At 39.5% G+C, this 18,927-nt stretch overlaps 1 protein-coding gene across 9 annotated transcripts in view; it reads left to right on the forward strand.

Annotated features, from left to right (window-relative positions):
• AKAP7 (A-kinase anchoring protein 7) overlaps window positions 1-18,927 on the forward strand; it is a 130,313-nt gene that overhangs the window by 100,951 nt on the left and 10,435 nt on the right. For 4 of the 9 annotated variants that reach the window (XR_008686854.2, XR_016038437.1, XR_008686852.2 and 1 more), the window contains exon 8: window positions 18,241-18,429. The exons of the other annotated variants lie outside the window; for them this stretch is intronic. The gene's annotated coding sequence lies outside the window, so the exon portion shown is untranslated. The remainder of the gene's footprint in view (window positions 1-18,240; window positions 18,430-18,927) is intronic. 9 annotated transcript variants of the gene reach the window in all.

An 18,927-nucleotide genomic window follows, 5' to 3' on the forward strand; every position in this document is an offset into this window, starting at 1 on the left:
AGAATAATTCGGTTCACTTCAGCTGATAAATACTGTTGAGCACATCACATTTGGAAAGCTTTGAGTCAGGTGTTAGGAAGATACAAGGATGATGCATGGTCCTTATTGTTGGAGGATTCCTTTTTAAATTCACTTGATTCTTTAAAAAGAGATGTGTTGGGTTCCAGTATTTATTGTGCCTTGAAGGTAGAAAGTTGGGGATGAAAGATCATGATGCTCTCAGTCTAACAAGCAAAGCCACACCCATTCATTTCAGGGAAGTTTCCAGCCAAGTCCAGTGAAAGTGAGTTAATTACCACCCACAGTGAAAGTTACCTCAAGCTCTTATCACAGGCAGTGGTTACAGCTTGACTCAGGCAATCACAGTTTCTACAACAGACATTTTAGCAAATACAGTTTTCCTAAACAAACATTTATAATGTCAAAGGTACAAGTTAGCAGACCTTGGAACTACATAGCCAATCTTTCTGGTGTATAGTAATGTTGTTTGCCCTTAGCAAATAGTCATAGGTAAAAACTGAACTATATGATGAAAATATAAAGAATAAATATAGTTTTAATTATATAATGAAAACATAAAGAATCAGTATAGTCTATGCCAACTAGGATATAAATAATGTTAATTTTACTAAAGGCTGAGTCAAAGATATTTGAGGCTTACAATTTTCTGTTTCTGCACACTGTCCCCCAAAACTTATGACTTTAGTCAAGGACGTTTGTTAACCTCAAACATGTATACATGAAAATCAGAGTGCTGGGAGAAAGTGGTATAAACACAGGATGCTTTGAGTACATGGAGAGAGGTTTTCATATTCCCAAGAAAGAACTCACCCAGTTGGTAAGAATCTGATGGAAAAGGGTGATTCACTTTTTTAAATGCGTCTCAGCAGCCTGTGTCCCCCTACCCTGACTTTGTGGTAAGATAGTTGGTGTTGGCATTTTCCATGTGAATTACACCAAGTTTCAATTTGATATCTTACATCTGACTGTTGGAGCAAAAATAAAATTCACACTTTCTAAGCATTTAAAATATTCAGCTAAATTTAGCTGTGAAGCTTAGCTTTTGAAGAGTTTTGATTGATGTTTATGATAAGTAATAAACTGGCAAGTAGATGATCTGTTAATCTAAAACTTTCTATCTAGATCTGTAGCAGTCAGACCTTATTTAGAATTCTGACAATCAGGATTGTGTCCTGAGGAGGCCAGGATGGCGAGGAGCCTGGAAACCACATCATAAGAGGAAGGCTTACAGACTCCAGCTGCTTAGCTAGGATGGTCAATTAATTGTCTTAAAATATTTGGAGGATTCTTTAATGTGGAAGGGAAAGAAGATATTCGCTATGGCTCCAGGGTGGTAGAATTAAGACAGTGAGTGTTCATTTTAACTCATTTTCATTTGGTGATTTTAGGAGCCAAATGGTAAAGCTACATTAAACCCAGTAGTATTCTAATTATGTTTGCGCAGCTCTTGTTTTAAATAATGAAAATACTGAAGTGACGCCCTAAAGCAGAAAGAAGTTATAATCAGATTTTACCTTAATAATTTTTAATACGTTGCCTGAAAGAAGATAGTGTAATGCAGAGTTTTCAGACTATTTTTAGCCATCAAACTTTTTCTTTAAAGTGAAGTGAAGTGAAGTTGCTTAGTCGTGTCCGACTCTTTGCAACCCCATGGACTGTAGCCTACCAGGCTCCTCCGTCCATGGGATTTTCCAGGCAAGAGTACTGGAGTGGGTTGCCATTTCCTTCTCCAGAGGATCTTCCTGACCCAGGGATCGAACCCAGGTCTCCCACATTGTAGGCAGACGCTTTACCATCTGAGCCACTAGCGAAGTCTTTCTTTAAATGGAAGACCAACATTTTTATGAAAAAAAAAAAAGCCTTTTTATTAATTCATATTTTATAATGACTATTAATGCCTATTTTAAATTAGTACCTTTAGGATCAACAAACTTGCTTTAAAATAGAAATAGACAACTTTGGGTTCTTGTCTAGGTACATTGTTATCTTACCTAAGCGCCACATAAAATATTGAATATTGAACTCCATAGTAATAGAGAGTGAAGAAGTGAAGTGAAAGTCACTCAGTCATGTCAGACTCTTTGCGACCCTGTGGACTATACAGTCCATGGAATTCTCTAGGCCGGAATGCTAGAGTGGGTATCTGTTCCCTTCTCCAGGGAATGTTCCCAATCCAGGGATCGAACCCAGGTCTCCTACATTGCAGGCAGATTCTTTACCAGCTGAGGTAGAAGGGAAGCCCAATAATAGCAAGTATTTGGTATCAATAAGTCCTAGAGATAACAAGCCAAGGAATACTGTGTGTTGTATGATTGTCTTTATGAATGAAATTTTTATGAAAGCATTTTATCCAGATTTACATCAATTTTAAATTAATTATTGATAGTATGGGTATAGTGAATTTAAGATAAAAATTCATTGTGATGCTGTTTTTAGGTTTTATAAAGAAAACCTAAAAAGATATGTAAAACTATATGAAATTTGAATATTAAATTAAAAAAACATATTAAATTGTTTTATGAGGAAACAAGTTCATGAAATACGCAGTTTTAATTTTTTTAAAAATTAGACTCCTAGCTGCTTTTAACTTTGTACCTGTGGTCTTTGTCATTCATGACTTCAGCTCAGTTCAGTCGCTCAGTTGTGTCCGACTCTTAGCGACCCCATGAACCACAGCACGCCAGGCCTCCCTGTCCATCACCAACTCCCGGAGTCCACCCAAACTCATGTCTATCGAATTGGTGATGCCATCCAACCATCTCATCCTCTGTAGTCCCCTTCTCCCCTTGCCCTCAATCTTTCCCAGCATCAGGGTCTTTTCCAATGAGTCAGCTCTTTGCATCAGGTGCCAAAGTATTGGAATTTCAGCTTTAGCATCAGTCTTTCCAATGAACACCCAGGACTGATCTCCTTTAGGATGGACTGGTTGGATCTCCTTGCAGTCCAAGGGACTCTCAAGAGTCTTCTCCAACACCACAGTTCAAAAGCATCAGTTCTTCAGCGCTCAGCTTTCTTTATAGTCCAACTCTCACATCCATACATGACCACTGGAAAAACCATAGCCTTGACTAGATGGACCTTTTTTGACAAAGTGATGTCTCTGCTTTTTAATATGCTGTCTAGGTTGGTCATAACTTTCCTTCCCAGGAATGTCTTTTAATTTCATGGCTGCAGTCACCATCTGCAGTGATTTTTGAGTCCAGAAAAATATAGCCATCCACTGTTTCCACTGTTTCCCCATCTATTTGCCATGAAGTGATGGGACCAGATACCATGATCTTAGTTTTCCAAAGATTGAGCTTTAAGCCAGCATTTTCATGACTTCAGTTCAGTTCAGTTCACTTCAGTCGCTCAGTCGTGTCCGACTTTCCGCGACCCCATGAATCACAGCACGCCAGGCCTCCCTGTCCATCACCAACTCCCGGAGTTCACTCAAACTCATGACTTAGGCCTCTGTAAATACAACATTGTGGGGGGAAATAGTTTGTGTCAGGTTGGATCCAGTCAAGAAAATAGGAATTATACCAGTTATTTTAACAGAGTATTTAACACAGGGAATTAGTTAAACATGTTTTGAAGGAACTTTTTAAAAAAATTAGATTTGTTACAGTAATTCAGACTAATTGTTAATTAGATATTTCTAAGGAAGACCCTCACCCAGATCAATTTAACTTAAAAACAGCAAGTTATTTTAGACTAACTTACAGTTTATGGAAATGCTTTAAAAATAATATGTTCTGTTGAAGTTTGATAAGTATGTATTCTGCAGTCTTTACTGTGATTTCTTTGGTGAATATTTCTTTTCCCTGCAGTTTTATTGAGATAAAATTGACATAATTTTGGCAAATATTTCTTTTAACCAGTTCACTTATTTGAAATTAAAAAAAAATTTATTGGAGCATGGTTGATATACAATGCTGTGTTAGTTTCAGGTGTGCAGCAAAGTATATCAGTTATACTGATATGCATATACAGTACATATGCATATACCCACTCTTTTCTAAGATTCTTTTCCCTTACAGGCGAATACAGAGTATTGAGTAGAGTTCCTGTGCTATATAGTAGATTCTTGTTAGTTATCTGTTTTATATGTAGTGTTATGAATATGTCAGTCTCAATTTCCCAACTTATCTTGCCCCTGGTAACCATACATTTGTTTTCTATATCTGTGATTCTACTTCTGTTTTTTTTTTAAAGGCTTTCTCACATAGACTTATTTGAAATTAATGGCATTCACAGTGAGCACAGATATAGGGACAGGTTAGTGAATTAGGTGAGAGTTAAACCTTCAGGCAAGTGGGGATGAGTGTTTGGGAGTGATCTGCTGTGTTCTCATGGCTTTGGGGATTAAGGAGAACGAAAGGCTCAGATGCCAGGAGACAAGGCAGTCAGTAAACTGTTCGAAAAATCTGAGGAATTCTTTCAGGGATCTGGGAACCAGTCAGAGCAGAGATAGAGAAGGGCAGCAAAGAAGGTCAAGGCAGTGAGAGTCTAGATGCTGGGAAGTCACATGCTGCTGTGCTTAGTCGCTTGGCTGTGCCTGACTCTTTGCTACCCCACAGATTGTAGCCCTCCAGGCTCCTCTGTCCACTGGGATTCTCCAGGCAAGAATATTGGAGTGGGTTGCAATGCCCTCCTCCAGGGGATCTTCTCAACCCAGGGGTTGAACCCAGTTCTTCTGCATTGCAGGTGGATTTTTTACTGGCTGAGCCACCAGGGAAACCCAAGATTACTGGAGTGGGTAGCCTATACCTTTTCTAGGGATCTTCCTGACCCAGGAATCGAACCGGGGTCTCCTGCATTCCAGGTGGATTCTTTACCAGCTGAGCTACCCAGGATGTCGCGTACCTGAAAGTACTTTATGCCGTAAAACATAGATTGCAGCGTCTCTGATACGTACAGTGCCCTCTTAGGGTCATGTAGCTTACAACCTGTATCTTCCCTGAGATTTCATATATGGGAATTAGAAGAGAAAAACTTATTCTACTGGAATGCTGAAAAATGCTCCCCAGAGCTGATGGAAGTCCTGTCCCCACTGGGTAAAGCCTGGGAAGGTGAGGACACAGAGGTTGCCTGAAGTCACCGCCCCCACCAGCAAGCAAAGCCTGAGAGCGTGAGAATGCAGAAGCTGAAAGAAGAGATGGAGAGACAGAAAGGCTGACAGTGTCTCTTAAGTCAGCCTCAAGGTCAGCTCTCCACCTTCCTTGTTTGCGTATGTGACCCAATGACTTTTCCCTTTTAATAAAAAAAGAATAAACGTGCCCTTCATGAATGGGACACATGGTGGGGGCGGTGGCTTCAGGCCACCTCTGTGTCCTCACCTTCTCAGGCTTTACTCAGTGGGGCTAGGACTTCTGTCAGCTCTGGGGAGCATTTCTCAGCATTCCAGTAGAATAAGTTCTTCTCTTCTAATTTTCATATATAAAATCTAAGGGAAGACACAGGTTGTAAGCTACACGACCCTAGAGGGCATTGAACATATCAGAGACATTGTAATTTATGTATTATGGCATAAGGTACCTTTGTATACTAAAAAAGTATCTTCAGAAACATTTTTGAAAGCTAGAAGTGAAGTATGTTGAGGAAGATACTTGAAAAAAATGTATACAAGTATCATGTGGGCCAGAGGTAGCCCTGGTAGACCAGCAATCCCACTGGAGCCATATAGAATGTGAGATGGGCAATTAGTTGAAGGCGAAGTGAAGGGGATGCTCTTTCCAGAAAGGCTGGAGGAATATCAAGGAAGGGGTTTCTGGAGAGTGGATGTGGCCTGAACCCTGTGGGTCTGCAGTGGAGCAGTCACGCTGATCCTTAAAGAAACTATGATTTGCTGTTTCTCCTCTTAACAAGAGGAACTACCATGCTTCCCCTTTCACTGAATCTCAGGAAGCTCAAATTCATTTCATGGCTCTCATGATCTGCCTTTCTGTGACCTGTATTTCCTTCTGTTCTTTACTTGCTACTATAATTTATGTGTTTTCTTCATCCTGATTTTTATTTTTTACTTATAGTGTACCTTTTACTGCATTTTTTTTTTTTTGCCATTAATTATCTCAAGTCTTTTGAGTATTAGACAATGGATGGATGGAAAGAAGCACTCTGACTGAAAGTACCTAATGGTTGCTACCAGGAAGATAATAAAGCTGAGGCTACGAAGGACTGTGACGTTTACCACACGTGCATAAAACGTGTTCCGATGTTGATATGTTACTGGGAAATTGTCTATATGCACTGAACTTGATGTGATTATTTTTATCTACTGTGATTTTAAAGTACAGAAAAATCACTACTTTCAGTGCGTCCCTTTTAATTTGGTGCATGTAGAAACGTAAGTAGTTGATGGAAACACAAAAGCACCACTCTTAGAATTGAAAGAGGGTAGTCTTTCCCTTCTCCAGGGGATCTTCCCAACACAGGGATTGAACCCAGGTCTACTGCATTGCAGGCAGATTCTTTACCAGCTGAGCCACAAGGGAAGTCCAGGAATACTGGAGTAGGTAGCCTATCCCTTCTCCTTGCATCTTCCCAACCCAGGAATCGAACCAGAGTCTCCTGCACTGCAGGTGGATTCTTTACCAAACTGAGCTATCAGGGAAGCCCTAATAGCTTAATAGAAACTTAAATCCATCTGTATCTTCTGTTTCAATTACTGTCTGTTTATATGTCTGCTTGAAGGCTTTTTATCAGATTCATGAGCAGTAGCCCTTCTCTTTACCTAAGAAGGAACATTATTTAGTTGCAAAAGAATATTAATGTAAGCTATATGCATACCTTTCTTATTTGCAGTCATTCCAATTGTATAAAGTGAATAGGTTGCCCATGTCATATTTGCTTATAGAGCCCTAAGCAGGGAGCTCATAAACGAATAGCCTTATAGCTTGATAAATTGAAAGAGGGTTGCAGTATTGATTTCATTTAAATCAAAACTATAATTGTAGCTAATTTTATTGAATACTGTAAGGGGAGCACTGTGCTATGGGGAGCACTGTGCTACCTGCTTTGTGTTGTTATCTCATTTAATTTTTACAGCCCTTTATTCTGGTACAGCACTACTGTTATTCCTGGTTTATAAATAAAGAAAATGACCCTTCTAGGGGTTAAGCAAGTTTCACAGGGATAGAGAGCTAGTGAATGGGGAAGTGAGAATTCCAGTCCAGGTATTCTGACCCTATAACTAAAAAGGAAGCATTCTAAGTATTTTCTGGTTGGAAGTCTCATTTTTAGAGCTAAAAATATCATAGAAAATATCATAGGAATAAATTTAGTTGCTAGACAGGGGGACTTCCCTGGTGGCTCAGATAGTAAAGAATTTGCCTGCAACACAAGAGACCTGGGTTTGATCCCTGGGTTGAGAAGATCCCCTGGAGAAGGGAATGGTTCCCCATTCCAGTATTCTTGCCTGGAGAATCCCATGGACAGAGGAGCCTGGTGGTCTATAGTCCATGGGGTCACAAAGAGTAGGACATGACTGAGTGACTAACACTTTGACTTTCAGAGATAAAGAAGCATGGAGGTATAATGGCAGAAGTGTGGTTTGAGTCACAACCTTGTCATTCTTTAGTTGTGTAGACTTGGGCAAGTCTCATGGCTTTTCTGATCCTTTGTGTTCAGGGTGGGGGTAAAATAACAGTAGTAAGCTTTTGATTTAAATGTGTGAGGAAAGAAGCCAGGCACATAATAAGCAATTAATGTTAGTTTATTATTATTATTAAAAGGATTCATAAATACAGTTATTACAGCCAGAGTTATATGCTGTGTGTCACGGAAACATAAGTATGCAGCGTCTCGGGACTTGTTATACAGGACTTTACTAGGTCTTAGAAGAAGCTGGTGATGCAGGAACTTGGCTCTTCAGCCTCTAAACTCCTGGGAGGGGACTCTAAGCCGTGGTGGTGGGGGCAGCTCTGGTTTTATCCTCAGAGAGGAATGGTGACGTCATGGAGATCATCTCTGATCTTCTTTTAAGCATCTTTTCCGTGCCCAGTGTCCCCAGGAAAGCTTGCCTTTGTGGGAGCTGGAGAGGGAGTCTAGTGTGGTAGTGGTTGTCTTTTGTCCACCCCTGTACCATGTGTATCTTTCTACCCAATTCCTGAAATTCCTTTGACTAGGAGCAGTTCTTCCCCATTTAGACATCAAGAGCCTGAGAAGCAAACCTCCACCGCCGGAAGCAATGAATTTACCCTTACAGACCCTCAGTGATTACTCAACAAGTTCACCTGCTCATTTAACTTCCTATAGTATGAATTTATAGTCAGAGAACTTGATGAATAGTAGATATCACCAAAGAGAACTTAAAAAAAAATCATTTGATTTTTGTCTTTTTGGAAGCCTCACTGAGCGACTTCACTTTCACTTTTCACTTTCACACATTGGAGAAGGAAATGGCAACCCACTCCAGTGTTCTTGCCTGGAGAATCCCAGGGAAGGGGGAGCCTGTTGGGCTTCCTTCTATGGGGTCACACAGAGTCGGACACGACTGAAGTGACTTAGCAGCAGTAGCAGCAGCAGTAAATTCATAGTCTTAGGTCACTGCTCAATTACCTTTAGGATATACTTTTATATTTACTTTTCTCAGCCATTATTTCTGAGGCTGGAGCAATCAATTTATGAGTTCACTAAGCTTCATTTTTTTAAAATATAACAAGACCATGCGTAATGAAAAGTTGGCCACACAGGCGAGGGCTGTGGGGCTCAGATGAACGGGGGTGGTTAGAATTGTAATGGAGGGGGTGGGGGAGCAGTGACAATGCGTTTGGCATCCCACACCTCTCTATAAGCTCACTCTGTCCCCCTCAGAGCCTCTCTGAAGTTCTGTGGGGTGAGCCGAGCAGAATGAGTTGGCCCATTTTAGAGTGGGAGAATAGTTCTTTTTGCTCAGAACTGTGTTTGAATGTGTGCTCTGTTTCTTTGCTTTTATTATATGCCCAGAAGAATGGCCAAGGATGACCGTAAATTGTCAATTTTCTCTTGATTTTGTTTTAACGGTCAACCATCTCATCTTCACGTTTTGTTTAGCCTGGAAATGCTCTGTCTGACGCAGCAGCATTGCTGGAATAATAGCCATTAGACTCAGTCCACAGTTTTCTCAGTGCTTACAAGCCAAATACATCATCCTGTGCATCTGGATTTCCTTGGTCAGACTTTGAAAATTAGGTTTTGGGAGCGAGGAAAGAAAGGTAACAGAAGCAGTTTACCCTACTTTCTGTGTTGGCTAGTTGAATCATTAGATGGAAAAATTTTTAGCATGAAACACACTCTACATGATCATACCAAAAGCGTTTGCTTTAAGATTGGGCAGTTAGCTGAGTTAAACAGAGCTAGGTTTTGAATCTTTTAAAAAATCTGATTTCTTTCAACCTGTGTGTGATATTTCAAGTATTTATGGTGCTCTTAAGACTTCCCAGGTGGTGTTAGTGGTGAAGAACCCACCTGCCAATGCAGGAGACAATGCAGGGTTAATTAGATCCCTGGGTCAGAAAGATCCCTGGGTGGAGGAAATGGCAACCCACTCCAGTATTCTTGTTTGGAGAATCCCATGGACAGAGGAGTCTGGCAGTCTACAGTCCATAGGGTTGTAAAGAGTCAGACACAACTGAAGCAACTTAGCACGCATGGTGCTCTTGATCATATTGTAGTTAAGCTTAGGTTTTGTCCCCCTCACTAAGCTTAATGACTGGTTATTTGCATCAAGCCTAAAACAGAATGAAGCAAATCACTGGTTAGTGGCATAGCTGATGTTTTCCTGTAAAATAATAGAAATGTTCTGATACCCAAGCTTACATTTTGAAGCATTAGCGGGGTTGTAAAAACCTGATTTTCTTTACCGTTATACTTCATGGGTTGAAATAAGCAATTCCTTGAAGACCAGCCATAGCAATTTCTGTGTATGTCAGAGTTGAGAAGTATAATTTGATCATAGTAGATGCTCTAGAAACAAGAGATGAGCAAATTCCACAGCATGCCCTGCAGGAGCCTCCGTGGTCCCTCCCGCACATATTCTCAGCATCATCCGTCTCCATCTCTGTCTCCTCCTCTGTCACCACCTACGAGACTGCGTTCTGAAGTTTCCTTTATTTATTAACACATAGCTTCTACCTCTACTCAGTTGCAGGTTTCCTGAAGGCCGGGTCCATGTCGGATTCATTTCTGTATTTATCCTAACATTGCTTATCACAAATAGAGTGTGCTCGATGACTGTGTGACCAGAAAGATGAAAGGAAGGAAAGAGGAGAGCAACGGGGAAAGAAGGAAGGAAGATGGAAGGAAGGGATTACACTGCGTTCATCAACATCCTTTGTTGTTAATTGCTAAGTTGTGTCCGACTCCTTTGCAATTCCATGGACTGTAGCCAGTCAGGCTTCTCTGTCCATGGAATTTTCCAGGCAAGAATACTGGAGTGGGTTGCCATTTCTTTTTGCAGGGGATCTTCCCGACCCAGGGATCAAACCCATGTCTTCTGAATTGTCAGGTGGATTCTTTACCACTGAGCCACCAGTGAAGCCCCCAAATCCATTATTAAGTCTAAAAGTTAAAAAATTAAAAATTTCAATCTGCTAGCAAAACCTTCTGAATCTTTGTTTTCCAGTCAACCAGTTGTTAAATGATACAGTATTTCTCACACATCTGCCTTCATTTCTCCAGGACGAGGCTTCACCAGGGAGTTGTGGAGAATCTGCTGAGGGGTGGGTGTAGTGTATCAACTCATCTTTCTGATTTCAAGTGGGAGCTGTGGATTCCCATCACTTCTACATGGTATTGGTAGGCATTTTATCTAGCTCTTGTATCTCCACGTTCTTGCTTGTAATAATGGAAGAACAGCACTTGTTTTACCTCGTTATATTTCTTTGAGGACCAAATAAAAGAATGTTCCTGCAAGCACTTTGGAAAGGGTGAAGTGTTACCTAAACAGATGGAAGGATATGTTCCTGCTATTGCTGTTAGTGACCTGGTACCTTGGGGTTTTTCTCAGCCTGTGGAAGCTCTTGATCTGGGTGTTTCCTTATTGCTTATAAAAGAGGTGAAGTGATATCTACAGTTATGATTTATTTCACCAATTAGATTGATGGCAACATTTATGCTGCTGATTACATTGGTGAATATTACCTCCAAAACAGGAAAGTGACCTTTATTTCTATAGTTTGAGTCTGCTGCTACCCTGCAAGATCAGCCTAGGAAAGAAAAGTATAGTTTATCATGGGCAGATGTGTTGGTCATACACGTGAAAATAAATTTGAGTTAGTCGTACCTTTAAGTTTTATGTGATGTTAGTTGCTTAATCGTGTCTGACTCTTTGCGACCCCATGGACTGTAACCCACCAGACTCCTCTGTACATGGACTTCTCCAGGCAAGAATACTGCAGTGGGTTGCCATACCCTTCTCCAGGGGATCTGCCCAACCCAGGGATCAAACCTGTATCTCTTGCATTGCAGGCAGATTCCTTAGTCTTTGAGTCTCCAGGAAAGCCCTAAATAAAAAATAATGAATAACATAAACATAATAATTTTAAGATTCAAATCAGTGCTCATTTTCTAGCCTTCTTGTTTCTCTGCCAGATAAGAGCATGATTATTTGAAAATTTATGCTCTGTACATGTTTGAAACATGTCCATTTCTTGTTTGCCATGAGAATCATTTTCCAATGATAGCCAAAGAAGATGAGACTTCTTTGCACCAGGACTTGGGTTTGGAAGGTCTACTTCTTCTATCACTGCTCAAAACTGCACTCCACAATCAGCTTTGAACAAAATGACATAGAGTGGTCCTGAGCAGACCATCAGGGGGTATAGGGAACTCCTTATATTTCCACCTGAGAAAATACAGGAATCAAAATTCAGGAGGAAACCACCACAGTTTCTGTTTAATGGAGAGCAATTTATGATACGGAACAGCAGAAAGACACCTACAGACAACGCAAGGCAAAACAAGTGAGCGAAACAAACTGAGAGCAGAGTGCCCCTTGGAAATAGATTTCAACAACAGAGCGATGATAATCACTTGTCAATCAAGTACTGGGTAGCAATTTAGTTTGCAGTCTTTGAACATATTGGTGCAAATGATACGTGTCTGATACACTGAAGCGGAGAATAAGAATGCTTTGGGTTTATTCATGCTCAGCAACTACCCCAGTTTCTTTCTCTGGAAATTATTTTCAAATTTTGATACTGAGCATGAGAGGAAAAAACATGATTCAGAAAGACAGCCCCTGAGACTTTGAAGCCTGCAGCCGGGAGAGAGCACAGATATCATAGCTGAGATGTGACTCTTAGAGAGAAGAGCTGAGAGAGTCATCCTTATTACTTACTTCATGCTAATTGCAAAGAGTGACAGGGCGCCAATCCATCCAGTGAGTTCACATGTTGAATAAACCCCTCAATAGTCCCTCATTGTGGGGAGGAAATTGTTCTCATTAGTATTTTATTAATTGAGGTATAATTTGCATGCAGAAAAATTCACTTTGTTGTGTGTATAGTTCTATGAGTTTTAATCAACACATAGAGTCATATAACCACCACCACAGTCAACAGTGGGAAGAGTTGCATTACCCTTCATATGCTCTTGGGCCCCTTTGTAACTCCTGTCCTCGGCCCCAGCCCCTGGAAACCACTGGTCTGTTTCCGTACTGATGGTTTTCCCTTTCTCAGAATGTCATAAAGATGAGATCAGGCAGTATGCAGCCTTTGGACTCTAGCCTCTTTCACTTAGCATTAATGCACCTTAGATTCGTCTGTGCTATGGCATCTTTCACTATTCATTCCTCTGTTTTACTGTGTACTAGTCCATTGGGTGGATATACCACAGCTTATTGATCCATTCACCAGTTGAAGGTGTTTCAGTTGTTTCTAGTTTGGGGCGTTTGTGAATAAAGCTCCTATAAACATTCATGTGTAGATTTTCATGTGAGCATAAGCTTTCATATCACTTGGTTTCAATTCTAGCGAGGAATGAGATTGCAGGGTTGCATGGTAAGAGTATGGCCAACTTTCATAAGATAAACTTTTATTTGAAATTTCCAAACTTTTTTCAAGTTGACTGGCATTTTTGCATTCCCACTAGCAACAGGAGTTCCACTTGCTTCAAATCCTCACCAACACTTGATATTGTTTATTTTTAAAATTTTAATTTTAGTGGATGAGTAGTAGTATCTCATTGCAACTTTAATTTGCATTTTCTTAATGGCTAATAATATCTTTTCACATATTTATTCGCCATCTGTATATCACTTGGAAAGTAACATTTCAATTCTTTTGGGTCGTTTTTTATTTTATTTTGTCTTACTAAGTTGTTATAATTATTTTTGTATTCTGAATGCACTTTCTTTATATATATATTATGTATATTTATTTTGCAAATACTTTCTCCCAGGCTGTGGTTTGCTTTTTTTTGCCTTAACAGTATCTTAAGAAAAGCAAAAGTTTTACATTTTGATGATGTCCAATTTATCCTTTTTAGGGAATACATTGTGGTTTTCATCTCCTGGTTAAAAATCTTTGCCTAATCCGAAGTCACTGAGTTCTATATTTTCTTTTAGACACTTTATAGTTTTAGCTCTTATAGTAAGTCTGTTACTCATTTTGAGTTCATTTTTATATATAGTATGAGATAAGATTTGAGGTTCTTTTTTTATATAGCCCATCATTCTAAACACCATTTCTTAAAATGATTATTCTCTCTGTGTTGAACGGTCTTGGTGCCTTTGTCGAAAATCAGTTGGCCACATGTTTGTAAATCTGTTTCTGGATTGTGTTTTGTTTCATTGATCTATATGGTTGTCTTTAGGCCAATACCACATTGTCTCTATCTCTGTAGCTTTATATGAGTCTTAAAATCAGGTAATATAAGTTTTCCAACTTTGTTCTTTTTTACAAAATTGTTTCCGCTGTTCTAGTTTCTTTACATATTCATATACATTTCAGAACTCATCAATTTCTATGAAAAGGGCTGGTGGGGTTTGGATTGCAGAACTCTGTAGTTTTTGCATTTACAGAGCAGTTGATGGAGAATTGACCTCTGAAAGATATTGAATCTTTTGAAAAATGAGTATAGTTTATCTCTCTATTTAGGTCTTATTTCATTTCTTTCAGGGAGTTTTGAAGTTATTAGCATTTAGATGTTGCATACACTTTGTTGAATTGTCCCTAAGTGTCTCACATGTGAACTCAGTAATTTAAAATTTGTTGAGACTTGTTTTATGACTCAGAATATGATGTCCTTTTATAACTTTTCTATACATCAGAGAAGAATGTGTTTGTTACTATTGTTGGGTGAAGTGTTCTATAATTATCTGTGGATAGTTAGGTGGATTTGGTTACTAGCATTCAAGTCTTCTCTGTTTCTGGTGAATTTTTCCCTCCTTGTTCTGTCAACTGTAGAAGTGGTCTTGAAATCTCAAATTGTAATTGTGGATTATCTGTTACACTTTTAGTTCTGTTGGTTTTTGCTTCAGGTACTCTGAAGCTCTTGTTATTAGGTGCATACATATTTATGATTTTTATATCCTGTTGATAAACTTGACTCCATTATAATTATAAATTGTCCCTCTTTATGGCAGATAATATCCTTTTTTGTGTGACATCTACTTGTCTGGCATTGATTCTCTAGCTTTCTTTTGATGAGTGTTAGTGTGGTACATTCTTTTCCATCCTTTTACCTTTAACCCTTCTGTTTCTGTATATTTGAAGTAAATTTTTTGTTGACATCATAGTTGATTCATGTTTTCTTATCCAAATGAACAATCTCTGACTTTTTACTGGTGTGTTTAGAGCATCTTCTGTTTTACATGATTATCAATATGGATGAGTTTAAATCATCCACTTTGCTTATTGTTTTCTACTTGTCTCCTCTGCTCTTTGTTCCTTTTTCTTCTCTTTTGCTATGTTATTTTATATTAAAAAGTATTAGGATTTCATCTTAGGCTCATTATTAGTTTATTAGTTATGGTTTTTTATTTTTACTTTAGTAGTTGCTCTTGGGTTTTAAAACATACATCCTTAAGATGGTTTGCCTTCAAATAATATTATTTCTTCTTATCACATTTAACATAAGCACCTTATGACAATTATTTCCATTTCCCCTCTCAGTCTTTGTGCTATTGTTACCATATACTTTATTTCTATGTATTTTATAAACTCCATTTAAAATGGTTATGTCTTTTAAGGAGATTAAGAATGAGAGAAAGCTTTTTATTTTTATCTGTATATGTATAGGTTTTAGTTCTCATCTTTGAATAGATCCAAATTTCCATCTGGTCGCATTTCCCTCCTGCCTTAAGTTTTTCCTTTAACACTTCTTCTAGTGCTAGTTGGCTGATGATGGATTAATTTAGCATTTACATGTCTGAAAAAGTCTTTCACCCTCACTTTTAAAAGATAATGTGTCCAGATAAAGAATTCTGGGTTTCCTTTTCTTTTAGTAAAGATGTTGTACTAATGTCTTTTGGCTTGCATTGTTTCTGATGTGTGGATCTGCTATCATTCTTGTCTTTGTTCCTCTGTATAATGTAGCCTTTTTCCTTTGGCTGCTTTTATGATTTTCTTTTAATATTGGTTTTCATCAGTTGGATCATCATGTTCCTTGGTGTGATTTTCTTCACGTTTCTTGTACTTGATATTTTCTGAGCTTCTGGATTTTAAGGTTGTGGTTTTTATTGCTTTCAAACATTTGGCCCATTTTTTCTCTCTGTGTCTTGCTCAGTCACTTCAGTCGTGTCCGACTCTCTGCGACCCCATGGACCACGGCCCTCCAGGCTCCCCTGTCCATGGGATTCTCCAGGCAAGAGTACTGGAGTGGGTTGCCATTTCCTTCTCCAGTGATAAAGTATGAAGTGAGTGAAGTGAAGTCGCTCAGTCATGTCCGACTCTTTGAGACCCCATGGACTGCAGCCTACCAGGCTTCTCCGTCCATGGGATTTTCCAGGCAAGAGTACTGGAGTGGGTTGCCATTTTCTTCTCCAATTTCTCTCTATATATATTACATATATTTCTTTATAGAGATGTGTATTTTGCACTCCCCTTTCTCTTAATACCCTCCGCAGATTAAATTGGCCTACAGTGGTGTTTAATTCCTATTTCTTCACTCTCTGTGATGTGTCCCTTAGTTTCCTGTTGCATTTACCACAGTTTAGGTCCTCATTGTTTCTCTTTTTGTCTGTTGCGAAAACTTGTCTTTATTTTGCCCCTCTCCAGTCCTTCTTCTATATTCCACATGGTCTATCACAGTGAGTTTTCTGAAATGTGCTATACTTAAAACCCTTCATTGGTTGCCTATTGCCTATAGAACGCGCTTAGACGCCATAGCATGGTCCGTAGAGCCCTTCATCCCTCCCTGCTCTGTAGCCTTTCCCCCGCACCACCCCCACCCCACTGATGGCACTCTGAACTATTTATGGCAGTACCACGGAAGTGCCTCCAGTTCCCCGAGTGCATTGTGCATTTCCATCTATGTACACACTCATGCCTTTGTTATGAGACCTTCCTGACTCCCTTACCTTGTACCTGTAAACGCCTACTCATCAAGTTGACATACCTCCTCTATGAAGCATAATAACCTTGTCATCCCTTTCCAGCTCCTTTAGATCTTGAACGTACTCTATCGTCTTGCAGTCATTGTTTATTAGTCATCCTCTAGGCCGATTTAGGAGAAGGCAATGGCACCCCACTCCAGTACTCTTGCCTGGAAAATCCCATGGATGGAGGAGCCTGGTGGGCTGCAGTCCACTGGGTTGCTAGGAGTCGGACATGACTGAGCAACTTCGCTTTCACTTTCATGCATTGGAGAAGGAAATGGCAACCCACTCCAGTGTTCTTGCCTGGAGAATCCCAGGGACAGGGGAGCCTGGGGGGCTGCCGTCTATGGGGTCACACAGAGTTGGACACGACTGAAGTGACTTAGCAGCGGCAGCAGGCCGACTTACGTGTGGGTAGAGACTATATTGTATTTCTTGTTAAATACTTAGTAATAGCAGCAGCAGCAATGGCACATAGCAAGCACTTAGTAAGCTGTTTGAGTAGATTGATGATTGGTATTTAGTGGGTATTGAGACCATTTTTCTTAAAATAAATTGAGCTCAAATTAAACATAACACATGTATAAAAAGTACTAATACGATAATTATCTTTTGAGAGCCTCCTATGTTACAGGCATGATATTAGGCACTTTCCATACCTTACCTCTTGTGTTTACAACAGCGGTACAAGGAGTATTATTCTCATGAGTGGTCTGCTCATGGGAAATTTAAGTTTGGAGAGATTATGAACACGGCTGTGCATATAGAAAGTGGCAGATTTGGATTTCAAACTCACGTGTATATCATATTTTCCCCTCCTTACACGCACATGAGGAGTTCGGCCACATCACTAATGATAGTTCTATCATATTATCTAGGTTTCCAATAAGAGAGTTACAGCAGAAATTGTGTAGAGAACAGCATGGATCATAGTATGGACTCAGAAAACTGATTTTACAGACAAAAAAAGAAGTCTATCTAAAAGGCTATTGTGTATGTCTGGAAAGAGTTCTTTGGTAGACTGTTTGGCCTACAAACATCCAGTGCTTATGTCTCGTCTCATCTGTCATCTGGCCATGTGACAGGCAGTCTTGAGGTACAAGTCATAGAAATCATGCCAAGCCATTGCATGTGAAGTTTCCTACAGGGAGGGGTGAAGAGGCTTTAGGTGGTGATTCGGGAACAGTGGAGGGAAGGAAAAAGACTGGAGGTGCCAGCTGTGCTAACGAAAGATTCAAGGGGCTCAGAACCCTTAGTCACGACGACAGCTTTGGCTGGAGCCACGTGCCTCCACCCAGTCAGCTGCAGGTCAGTGCCTGTTGGACCTATCTCCTCTTAGGTTCCCCTCAAGGTGACCATTGGTTTTTAGCCTAATTGCAGTCCACCCCCAACCCTCCAATTTAAAAATGTTGAGTGCAGTGGTCTCAGTGTAGTGGTTGAGTGTAAAAATGGAGTGTAGCGGTCTCCAGAAGCTGTCGGGGGTGTCCTTTTGTACATAAATATAATGATTTTAAAATTTGTCCTGTACTACTGAATTCAGAATAAAATTTACAAAGGCATGGTTCTTTCGTCTTTGGACTTTATATTCTAGAAAATAGTTACACTATGGTTTTGGTGTTTTAATTCTAAAATTTTCTACTGTGTGTGTAGGGGGTGGAGAGCTTTGGTATTTGACAAAAGAAGGGGAACTTTTATTACAGCAATTCTATTTTCCACAGTGTTGGCACACAAGGATCTGAAGACAATATCAGTTTAAATGTGCACTTGGGGACAATTCTTGACCTGTCCCTCATCTCAGAAGAGTTGCAAGTGGTGTGCAAGGAAGCTAAGTATACCACCTCAACTTTTTGAATAGCCTGTGGATCTATATTTAGTGTTTCTTTTAATCTATGTAGGTGAAAGAAAAGGTAAGCTCAGCTAATAAAAAGAATTTTGCTTCTAAGGATGATACATTATGCTGCAAATTGAAACAAATTTGAACTTTTAATGTAGTTGCATTCTCTCCCTTAGGTCTTACATGATGTTGTAATGAAGATTTTTTTGGTTCTTTAAAAAAAAAATCTGTTAGCATGACTTATTCTTGTCATAACAGGCACCTAGATTTTGGCAGTGGGTGGAGGGTAGTGATGGTTTCTGGAGCCCTTTGTATGATATTAATTAAGGAATTATTGGGTCAACTCACACATAAAAACAGCTGACCCAATTAATACTGACCTTAAATTATCCCAGTAGGTATAATTGCTACTCTCCTTGCTGCCACAAAGGAGGTCACTTATTTTATTTTTCATAATCACAAATATAAATTTTATTTAAGTGCTGACTTGTTACCAGAATTTGAAAAACTGAATCTTGGGTGTATACCATGGACTAATGTTGTTACAACGCTTATGGAGAGTGGAATTGCT

The sequence above is a fragment of the Moschus berezovskii genome, chromosome 10 (genome assembly GCF_049115385.1).
Source record: "Moschus berezovskii isolate FMDL1 chromosome 10, NW_MosBer_1.0, whole genome shotgun sequence".
NCBI classification, from domain to species: Eukaryota; Metazoa; Chordata; class Mammalia; order Artiodactyla; family Moschidae; genus Moschus; species Moschus berezovskii.